This window comes from Salvelinus sp. IW2-2015, unplaced genomic scaffold, assembly GCF_002910315.2.
Source record: "Salvelinus sp. IW2-2015 unplaced genomic scaffold, ASM291031v2 Un_scaffold5081, whole genome shotgun sequence".
NCBI lineage: Eukaryota > Metazoa > Chordata > Actinopteri > Salmoniformes > Salmonidae > Salvelinus > Salvelinus sp. IW2-2015.
In genome coordinates, this window is record NW_019946347.1 from 2,584 (window position 1) to 12,348 (window position 9,765).

Here is a 9,765-nt window from a genome sequence, read left to right on the forward strand (position 1 = left end):
GCCCAGTCGCTGCCCCCAACTCCAGCCAGTGGCTCCTCTGAATGTGTTGCGTGAGACAGGATTAAATCAGCCAATAGGAAGGTACCACGCCAGACCTAGTAAAGGAGCCATACAGATCCTTCAGAAAGTATTCACACACCTGGACTTTCCCCACATTGGTTGTTGTGTTACAGACTGAATTTAAAATGGGATTACATTTAGATTTTATTGTCACTGGCCCGACACACAATACCACAATAATGTCAAAGTGGAATTATTTTGAATGTTTTTTCAAACAAAAAATTATAATATGAAAAGCTGAAATGTCTTGATCAATAAGTATTCGAACTCGTTGTTATGGAAACGCCTAACAAATAAGTTCAAGGAGTTTAAAAAATGTGCTTAACAAAGTCACATAATGAGTTGCATGGGCTCCTCTGTGTGTAATATAGTGGTTAACATGATTTTCTGACCACCTCATCTCTGTACCCCACTATTACAATTTTGATTAAGTTTCCTGAGTCGAGAAGTGAATTTACAAGCACAGAATCAACTATAATAGACGCAGGAGCTTTTCCAATGCCTCGTTAAGAAGGGTCTATTGGTCGACATTGAATATCCTCGTTCAGGCATGGTTGAAGTTATTAATTAGCAGGCTTTGGATGGTGTATAATACACCCATCACTACAAAGATTCAGGCGTCTGCCTTAACTCAAGTTGCCGAGAGGAAGGAGAACGCACTCGGGATTTCACCATAGCGGCCAATGGTGACTTTAAAACAATTACAGAGTTCAATGGCTGTGATAGGAGAAAACTGAGGATGGATCAACAACATTGTAGTTACTCCACAATACTAACCTAAATGACAGAGTGAAAAGAAGGAAGCCTGAACAGAATAAAAATATTCCAAAGATACATCCTGTTTGTAACGCGGCCCTAAAGATGTGGCAAAGAAATGAACTTTTTCTGGAGTTGCTTACCAAGAAGACAGTGAATGTTCCGGCGTGGGCGAGTTACAGTTTTGACCTAAATCCACTTGAATATCTATGGCAAGACCTGAAAATGGTTGTCTAGCAATGATCAACATCTAATTTGACAGAGTTTACTTTTTTTTTTAAAGAATAATGAGGAAATGTTGAACATCTAGGTGTGAATAGTTATGTAAATGAGTTATTTCTCTACATCTTTTCCAATAAATTTGCAAAAATGTCAAAAAACATGTTTTCACTTTGTCATTATGGGGTATTGTGTCTTGATGGGGTGAGAAAATAAATCAATTGAATCAATTTTGAATTCAAGCTGTCACACAACAACATGTGGAATAAGTCAAGGGGTATGAATACTTTCTGAAGGCACTGTGCATTATATATGAGAGGAAGGAAAAATAAGGTAGCATGAGAGCGAGAGAGAGGGAGAGAGAGACTCACCTGTTTGCCAACATCTTCTAAAGGCGTGGCCATAGTGTGTTCTGTTAAAGACATGTTGAATTTAAACAGTTAAACACAAACACAGTCATAACACACACACAAACACAGTCATAACACACACAAACACAGCCATAACACACACAGTCATAACACACACAAACAGTCATAACCCACACATAAACAGTCATAACCCACACATAAACAGTTATAACCCACACATAAACAGTTATAACCCACACATAAACAGTTATAACCCACACATAAACAGTTATAACCCACACATAAACAGTCATAACACACGCATAAACAGTTATAACCCACACATAAACACAGTCATAACACACGCATAAACAGTTATAACCCACACATAAACACAGTTACAACACATACTTTTGCCTCTCAGACCTTCACTCAGCTCTTTAGGAAATACATTGGACTAAAAACGAAATAAGTGACCAGGGTCAGTGGTAGAAACCAGTCCTGTTCTCTTCTCACCTATCCTGATGACGTCTCTAGGACACTTCTCTTCCTCCTCCTCCTCCTCTTCCTCTTCCTCTCTTCTTGCCTGGCTGAGGATGATGGGGTAGACCATGTCTCTGTCCCTCTCAGGGAGTGTTTGTCTGGGCCTGGATGACATGAACAATAGTGTATGTCTCTATCTCAGACTCTGTCTGGACAGGCTATAACATGTACAATAGTTAGTCTGGAACAGGTAGAACATGTACAATGTTATCTGGAACGGATAACATGTACAATAGTTAGTCTGGACAGCGATAACATGTACATAGTTAGTCTGGAACAGGGACACTGTACAATGTTAGTCTGGAACAGGATAACACTGTACAATAGTTAGTCTGGAACAGGGATAACATGTACAATAGTTAGTCTGGAACAGGGACAACATGTACAATTAGTTAGTCTGGAACAGGATAACATGACAATAGTTAGTCTGGAACAGGGGAAACATGTACAATAGTTAGTCTGGAACAGGGACAACATGTACAATAGTTAGTCTGGAACAGGGATAACATGTACAATAGTTAGTCTGGAACAGGGACAACATGTACAATAGTTAGTCTGGAACAGGGACAACATGTACAATAGTTAGTCTGGAACAGGGACAACATGTACAATAGTTAGTCTGGAAAGGGATAACATGTAATAGTTAGTCTGGAACAGGGAAACATGTACAATAGTTAGTCTGGAACAGGGACAAACATGTACAATAGTTAGTCTGGAACAGGGATAACATGTAAATAGTTAGTCTGGAACAGGATAACATGTACAATAGTTAGTCTGGAACAGGGACAACATGTACAATAGTTAGTCTGGAACAGGATAACATGTACAATAGTTAGTCTGGAACAGGGACAACATGTACAATAGTTAGTCTGGAACAGGGGACAACATGTACAATAGTTAGTCTGGAACAGGGATGGGAAACTTTGATGGGGTGGGGCCACAAAAAAGTGGTGGAGAGAAGATTTAGCATTTTTATTTTATAACTAATTTGCAGCAATTCTACACATTCTGCTATAGGGTAGAGAGATGTGTGCTGTTTTAAAGCTAATTTGCAGCAATTCTACACATTCTGCTATAGGGTAGAGAGATGTGTGCTGTTTTAAAGCTAATTTGCAGCAATTCTACACATTCTGCTATAGGGTAGAGAGCTGTGTGTGCCGTTTTTAATATGATATCTGAGTGACTAACAAAATCAATGCGGGCCCCTCGGCCGGCAATTCGACCAAGTTTACATAGCTGGCCGCTAGACTAACTTACCAATATAAAAAAAAAAGGTACAAAATAATGCTGAGAGAGATAATTGAGTGACTGTCAGTGGCTGACATAAAAAGAGAAACACTGCTGATGCACAACCACATTTCTAAATTGGACATTAGTGTTATCTCCCATTCTATTGATCCTCTGGCCTTAAAACATTTACCGTACAACAATCAAATGAAGGCAATAAAAAACAAAGGAAGGTTTGACTGTAATAGCTGATGTGGAGTGAGATGTAACTGACCTGCGTGGTACCTCTAAATCTCCATCTTCATCCAGGGGTGGTTCTACCTCTCCGTCCTCCCCTCTGTCCTCCTCTCCGTCCTCCCCTCTGTCCACTCCTCCGTCCTCCCCTCTGTCCACTCCTCCGTCCTCCCTCTGTCCACTCCTCCGTCTGCCCCTGCGTCAGCCACAGTCTCACTCCCCCTAGCATCTCCTCTTCCACTCTCCTCCTGGGTGTCGCGGTCTAACTCTTCCCCTCCCCAGGGGGAACCGAGGTCACAGGTGTGCTGCTTCGCTCCGTCCCACAGGATTCTGAACCGGGAGATGAACACTAGACACACAGGCTGCGTTTAGACAGGCACCCCAATTCTGATCTTGTTTTTCACTCATTGGTATTTGACCAATCAGATCAGCTCTGAAACAGATCTGACGTGAAAAGATCTGATGTGATTGGTCAAAAGACCAATTATTGGGGAAAAAATACCAGAATTGGGCTGCCTGTGAAACACAGCAATAGAGGGTTGGGACAGTTCCATTGACATTCAGGAGAGGCCTACATTGAAACTAAATTATAACATTTTCAGATTACATTTTGTGTCATTTTACACACACACACACACACACACACACACACACACACACACACACAACACACACACACACACAACACACACCACACACACACACACACACACACACACACACACACACACACACACACACACACTCAGTACCTGGTTTCCTACGTGTTTAAGGCGTGCCATGAGGTGGCGAGAGTTTGGGCAGCAACAGGTGAACGTCAGACAGCACCGTGTCATAATGGAAGGTGATCTGGTCCATGGCTCACCCTGCATGTCATCTACCTGCCTGCAGCACACCTGGGGAACACACACACGTCAGACACACCGTGTTTGCAAGCACAAACTGACACACAGGCGCATATATACATTTGTCGCAATCACACAGGTCACACACACACACAGTCACACACACAATCACACAGGTCACACCACACAAGCACACAGCTCACACAGGTCACACAGGTCACACAGGTCACACAGGTCACACACACACACACACACACACACACACACACACACACACACACCACACACAACACACACACACACACACACACACACACACACAGGTCACACAGGTCACACACAACACACACACACACACACTTTTAAGAGCTTAAACTACCAAATGGGCTGTATTTCACCTGTCTAACAGAAATACAGCCTGTCCCTGTTATCTGTTTAGACAGGTGAAACACAGCCCTGTTATCTGTTAGACAGGTGAAATACAGCCCTGCTATCTGTTAGACAGGTGAAATACAGCCCTGTTATCTGTTAGACAGGTGAAACACAGCCCTGCTATCTGTTAGACAGGTAAAATACAGCCCTGTTATCTGTTAGACAGGTGAAACACAGCCCTGCTATCTGTTAGACAGGTGAAATACAGCCCTGTTATCTGTTAGACAGGTGAAATACAGCCCTGCTATCTGTTAGACAGGTGAAACACAGCCCTGCTATCTGTTAGACAGGTGAAATACAGCCTGTCCCGGAACACAGAACTAAAAGACAAGACCAACAGCTAAATGGATTCCCCAACCCTCAGCCAGAGGCAATCTGCGGCTCAGCAAAGTGCCCTCTCCAGCATCATAGTDAACTGTTGTGGCAGCAAGACRCCTAATAGCTGGAAAAGCACCAATTKACGTCGCCATAGCTACCGACTAAGGAGAGTGTGTTGACGACCCTGTATGCATCATGTCAACAAGAGACAYAATAAATGGTTCGTAAGCACAATCTTCTTAGTCGGTGTGGCTCAAATGTATGTTGTTATGCCCTGCAGTTAGCAGCCAACGTTACTTATAACTGTTAGCGGCCACTCACCTGTCCAGTGGTAGTTAGCTAACTTGCTAGCCAGAAGCTGTCAATGAGAATGCTGCAAAGACGTGTGTCTGGTAAACATGTATTCATTTGGTTAGCCAAATAAACTAGCCTTCTCTACGGTGGGAACTTCTGACAAACGTTAACTGAATGGGTGGGAGGGAACCTGCTAGAAACAACTACCATGAGCTAGCTTGATGCTAGCTACTTTGATAATGAATGACTGCAAGGTTCCAGGGGCAGACTAACAACGATGCTAGCTAACGAGGGATATTTAATGGGCACATTTAAATGAAACACTTCCAACACATGACATTCAGTACAGTCTAATAACATAAACACGCATTTAATTCATTCTGAGCTTACAACGACGCACAGATTCGCAGATTGTCTCAAATGTCAGCTTCCAAGTCGTACAGAAARAACACTGGATGTACAGAATACATACGGTGCAGCATTATTATTTCACCCACCAACAAAGGAAACAAAAGCCATCCAAAACGTTCCGCGTGCTACGCATCCTCAGAAAAAACTTCAATTATGTAAAACTACAACACTGCCCCGAAAGGACTTCAAATGTAAACATAGTTAGAATTTTCACTTAGTTGTGATTAAATATCTACATGTGTGTGTTGTAGGAACTTTTCCTCAGTCAAATAATTACATTTCTAAAACTCTGATTAAATTAACATAATGTGTTGAACACTTTGAAACGTTAAACATATTCCAGTACAAACATGGTGTGGCAGCATAATGTGTGGGGATGTGAGGGAAAGATGAACGGAGCAAAGTACAGAGAGGTCCTTGATGAAAACCTGCTCCAGACCGCTCAGTACCTCAGACTGGACGAAGGTTCATCTTCCAACAGGACAACGACCCTAAGCACACAGCCAAGACAACGCAGGAGTGGCTTCGGGACAAGTCTCTGAATGTCCTTGAGTGGCCCAGCAAGAGCCCAGACTTGAACCCGATCGAACATCTCTGGAGAGACCTGAAAATAGTGTAAAGGCACACTCCCCCATTCAACCTGACAGAGCTTGAGAGGATCTGCAGAGAAGAATGGGAGAAACTCCCCAAATATAGGTGTGCCAAGCTTGTAGCATCATACCCAAGAAGACTCGATGCTGTAATCGCTGTCAAAGGTGCTTCAATAAAGTAGTGAGTTAAGGGTCTGAATACTTATGTAAATGTGATATTTCTTTGATAATTTCTTTGCAGTTTTACTATGGTGCTTTATCACAAACAGGATGTATGTTTTGGAATATTTTTATTCTGTAAAGGCTTCCTTTTTTTTCACTCTGTCATTTAGATTAGTATTGTGGAGAAACTACAATGTTGTTGATCCATCCTTAGTTTTCTACTATCACAGCCATTAGACTTCTGTAACTGTTTTAAAGTCACCATTGGCCTCATAGTGAAATCCCTGAGTGGTTTCCTTCCTCTCCGTCAACTGAGTTAGGAAGGACGCCTGTATCTTTGTAGTGTCTGGGTGTATTGATTCACCATTCAAAGTGGAATTAATAACTTCACCATGCTCAAAGGGATATTCAATGTATTTTTTTTTTGACAGGTCAACTAATAGGAGCCCTTCTTTGCGAGGCATTGGAAAACCTCCCTGGTCTTTGTGGTTGAATCCGGTGTTAAAAATCACTGCTGGACTGAGGGACCTTACAGATACATATATGTATGAGGTACAGAGATGAGGTAATCATTCAAAAATCATGTTAAACACTATTATTGAACACAGAGTGAGTCCATGCAACTCATTATTGAACTTGTTAAGCACATTTTTACTCCTGAACATATTTAGGCTTGCCATAACAATATGTTGAATACTTATTGACTCAAAACATTTCAGATTTTAATTGAATTAATTTGTAAAAATGTCTAAAAACAGAATTACACTTTGACATTATGGGGTAMATTTAATCCATTTTAAATTCAGGCTGTAACACAACAAAATGTGGGGGAAGCCAAGCCAAGGTGTGTGAATACTTTCTGAAGGCTCTGTAAGCCCCTGGTCCTGATCAACTTTAGTCAATGATCAATACTTTGCTATATTGTTTCAGAGATCTAACGGTTATTGTGTTGAGTTAAAGAGCTTATTTTTTAACAAAACTTTTCTTGTTTAGTAAATTATTGAATGATCACTAATCCCATTGGGAATGACACCAAATCCTAGATTTATCAGACACCAAGATCAAATCTATGATGGTTTGAGTGGAGATACGTACTCTAGTGGGCTATGTTATCAGTTGAAGCAAATCAAACCCCCTTCAACACATAAATGAAAACTTTAATAACGGTTTGTCTTTGACTTGAGTGGTTGTGTTAAAACCACCAATCAAAACAGTTTCATTACATTGAAAAACTAAACATTTAGAGAAAGGTTCTTCCAGCGCTGGGTAAAAGTCATTCTGATTGGCTGGTATGTAGCATGCCTCCTCCAGCGCTGGGTAAAAGTCATTCTGATTGGCTGGTCTGTAGCATGCCTCCTCCAGCGCTGGGTAAAAGTCATTCTGATTGGCTGGTCTGTAGCATGCCTCCTCCAGCGCTGGGTAAAAGTCATTCTGATTGGCTGGTCTGTAGCATGCCTCCTCCAGCGCTGGGTAAAAGTCATTCTGATTGGCTGGTCTGTAGCATGCCTCCTCCAGCGCTGGGTAAAAGTCATTCTGATTGGCTGGTCTGTAGCATGCCTCCTCCAGCGCTGGGTAAAAGTCATTCTGATTGGCTGGTCTGTAGCATGCCTCCTCAGCCGGGTAAAAGTCATTCTGATTGGCTGGTCTGTAGCATGCCTCCTCCAGCGCTGGGTAAAAGTCATTCTGATTGGCTGGTCTGTAGCATGCCTCCTCCAGCGCTGGGTAAAAGTCATTCTGATTGGCTGGTCTGTAGCATGCCTCCTCCAGCGCTGGGTATATCATGTCTCAGAGAAACAGATAATCAATTTGGGAGATGGACTGTCCAGCCATGTCTCAGAGAAACATATAATCAAATTTGGGAGATGGTACTGTCCAGCCATGTCTCAGAGAAACATATAATCAATTTGAGAGATGGTACTGTCCAGCCATGTCTCAGAGAAGCATATAATCAATTTGAGAGATGGTACTGTCCAGCCATGTCTCAGAGAAAACAATATAATCAATTTGGGAGATGGTACTGTCCAGCCATGTCTCAGAGAAACATATATCAATTTGAGAGATGGTACTGTCCAGCCATGTCTCAGAGAAGCATATAATCAATTTGAGAGATGGTACTGTCCAGCCATGTCTCAGAGAAACATATATCAATTTGAGAGATGGTACTGACCAGCCATGTCTCAGAGAAACACAGAATCAATTTGGTGAAGAAGCCCAGTGTGGAGTTCCTGGGTTGCCATGGTTACACGGGGTCTGCGTTCTGAGGCTGGATGGACGTACTGCCAAATTCTCAAAAATTACGTTGGAGGTGGCTTATGGTAGAGAAATTAACATTACATTCTCTGGCCACAGTTCTGGTGGACATTTCTGCAGTTGGCCTGCCAATTTCACGCTCCCTCAAAACTTGAGACATCTGTGGCATTGTGTTGTGTGACAAAACTGCGCATATTTGAGTGGCCTTTTACTGTCCCCAGCACAAGGTACACCTGTGTAATGACCATGCTGTTTAATACGCTTCTTGATATGCCACACCTGTCAGGTGGATGGATTATCTTGGCAAAGGAGAAATGCTTACTAACAGGGATGTAAACAAATGTGTGCAACAAATTTGAGAGGAATAAGCTTTTTGTGGGATTTCTAGGATCTTTTATTTCAGCTCATGAAACATGGGACCAACACTTTACATGTTGCRTTTGTACTTTTGTTCAGTGTATATTCCTGCACACATATGACAGACAGTTGATGGTCAGAGCACGTCTTTGGAGCCTCTGAGCCAGAGGAGCGCGTATTAATCCTGCTGTAGGACTCATTACAGCTAGCACTAGCAGGTCAAATGAATGGCTAAAATGAACGAGTCACTCAGAAAAAACGAATCATGACTCTCGAGTCAGTAAAGAGTCATTTAAAAATACATATTTGTAAAATCCATAGAGATAGATAGAGGACTCATCTTTGTATCTGTGCCATTATAGCGTCTGTGACAGAATGGGGAGCTGCATAGAGGGGCGGCAGGTAGCCTAGTGGTTAGAACATTGGGCCAGTAACCGAGAGGTTGCTAGATTGAATCCCCGAGCTGACAAGGTTAAAAATATGTTGTTATGCACTTGAACAAGTCAGTTAACCCACTGTTACCCGGTAGGCCGTCATTGTAAATAAGAATTTGTTCTTAAGTGACTTGCCTAGTTAAATAAAGGCAAAAAAAGAGATAAATAGAGAACTCATCTTTGTTTCTGTGACAGCATGGGCATCTGCATGGAGATAGATAGAGGACTTATCTTTGTATCTGTGACAGCATGGGCATCTGCATGGAGATAGATAGAGGACTCA

At 42.1% G+C, this 9,765-nt stretch overlaps 1 long non-coding RNA gene across 5 annotated transcripts; it reads right to left on the bottom strand.

Annotated features, from left to right (window-relative positions):
* Positions 1–32: 32 nt before the first annotated feature.
* Positions 33–5,775, bottom strand: LOC112077943 (uncharacterized). 5 transcript variants are annotated; one of them, XR_011478383.1, is made up of 7 exons: positions 5,669–5,750; positions 5,306–5,373; positions 4,154–4,285; positions 3,430–3,751; positions 1,902–2,032; positions 1,407–1,447; positions 33–95 (listed from the first exon to the last, which is right to left on the bottom strand). It is a non-coding gene; the product is annotated as an uncharacterized lncRNA (long non-coding RNA). The 5 variants fall into 5 exon arrangements; XR_011478384.1 differs by having other exon boundaries at positions 5,306–5,357; positions 5,669–5,748; XR_002895547.2 differs by lacking the exon at positions 5,306–5,373 and having other exon boundaries at positions 34–95; positions 5,669–5,775.
* Positions 5,776–9,765: the final 3,990 nt, after the last annotated feature.